Here is a 2,138-nt window from a genome sequence, read left to right on the forward strand (position 1 = left end):
CGTCCCCGAAATTCATCTCTTACTCTCCGCCCCGTCCTACCGTCATTATTTCCAATCTCTTTCGTTCAGTAAGTATCGAGAAAGATATTCGAGAATATGCAAACTTACGAGCAAAATCTTCTGACGCCCCACGTCTGAAATTCTGTGTCGCTTCGAACAACCACTTATTTCATCTTCTTCTTTCCCCCTTCCATGTCCTTTTTATTTTCCTTTATTAATTCCGATCGATCCGACGTACGAACGACTGCTTGCCCTATCTTTCTTCTCTTTTTTCTTTTCTAGATTCCAATTTTCTTGAATTTTCTCATTCCCTCGCTCCTCTTTTGTACTCTATATAGGTCTCATAACCTTGCGATTCGACGCCCTTCCTCCGGATGGCATCAACGCTGACAACCTTGAACAAAAGGAAAATCGAAAAGAGAAGCTGATATTACAATAGGTAGAAAACAGGGGGCTGTAGATTTTCTGTTTCGGCTTTACGACATCTTGTAACATTTTCTCGCAACAACCGTACATTTTCTTCTCCTTTTTATTTCTTTGCGTTTCCATCTCGTTACCTCTTCGCTATCCTTCGCGCGAATCGATAGAAACCGATAAGAGCAACGCAAAATTACGCGTTACCTACCATTGCTCGAATAAATTCCATTTCTGTAAATGGAAAGGAAGAAACGTTAGTAAAATTGAATTCGCGTTGCATCGTTGAAAGAAGAAACGCTGTAAGGACGATTAAGACGTTTTTAAACGATAGACACTTTATCGTGACGTAGAAACGACAAACAGTCGACTCGTGTCTCTATCCTATCGACCGTCGAGTCGTGGTGATCGTGTACGGTGGTGACAACACACTCGTCTCTGGTAACAATGTACCTTAACCATGGCGAAAGAGCAATTTCTGTTTTATCAAACGTGGAAATAGTAGAACTTACATTATCGTGACACGGTGATCATAATTGTAATATCAGAGTGGAAAGGATGGCTCATCAAGCGACTTAATCGCAGTCTCTCATAGTCGTTAAAGAAATCCGAGAGAATTGTAATATTTCTCAGCAACGATAAAATTGCTCCGATGTAAAACACGATGACGTTAACGGTTGATCGAGATCGATCGGTTACGATCGACGTGCGTATCACACACACGCACGCACGCACACATGCTAAACTAAATCCTAAACGAAGTAAGGAGAGTAGAGTAAGAGACAGAAAAATCGGGTGTTCTCGCTATCGAGACTCGAGTTTGTTCGTAGCGATGGGATCTGAAACGCTTCGTATCCGTATGGTACATGTGACGAGAAATTCGAATAATTTTCGATTCGAAGCTTGAAACTTTCCAGAGTTTCGTATTATTACGACAACTCGATCTTTTCACATTTTGTTCGATATTTTACACCGATGATACCGCTTGGATAAAATTAATCGAAACGCATGTAAAATACTTCGAAACCTATTTAAACTCTCGAGAATTTCAAGATTTTCAAGAGATTCCAGCTTCGAATCGCGTGCCGAATGATTCGTGTTTTTTGCTTTATATGCAGATTCGAAGCGATTCGAAGCGTTTCGGATCCCATCGCTACTTGTTCGTGACGCGCGTCTCAGACCGTGCGAATTAGATTGATCTATCATTGCCTCGTCTGGCCGTCGTCTCGACGATCGTTGATCGCAACCGAGGCAAATATTATTTTCCTAGAACTGTCGCGATGTCAGCGATATCGCTGCTTTTATTTTCACTGCCATCGATCATGTGCGTTGGCCTCTCGAATCCCAACGGCTCGGTGGTCCTCTTTCTTTCGCCATACACACCCTTACATGGGAATGCGGTTCGGCCGAACGTGGATGATAAACGCGATGAATCTCGTTCCAGCGTCTTTACTAAAGAGACAAAGAACGACGAAGAAAGAAAAGAAGCGAAATATGTCGAAACTTTAGAGAGATTTTTGAAAGCATAACAGCGGATACGGTTGCGCACGTACCAAGGTTGCGCTGCAACGAGGAAACAGCTTCGCTGTCTGGTGATTCGCGCGGACCAACGAAAACCGATGGAAATTTAATAATTTTCTGAAAATTCCTGTAAAATCATGACACGCTACGAGTTTCTTTTTTACTATGCGATATAAAGATACTTGTTACAAGGATACGATTCG

Source organism: Bombus flavifrons, chromosome 14, assembly GCF_040668555.2.
Source record: "Bombus flavifrons isolate JBK064 chromosome 14, iyBomFlav1_principal, whole genome shotgun sequence".
Classification (NCBI taxonomy): Eukaryota; Metazoa; Arthropoda; class Insecta; order Hymenoptera; family Apidae; genus Bombus; species Bombus flavifrons.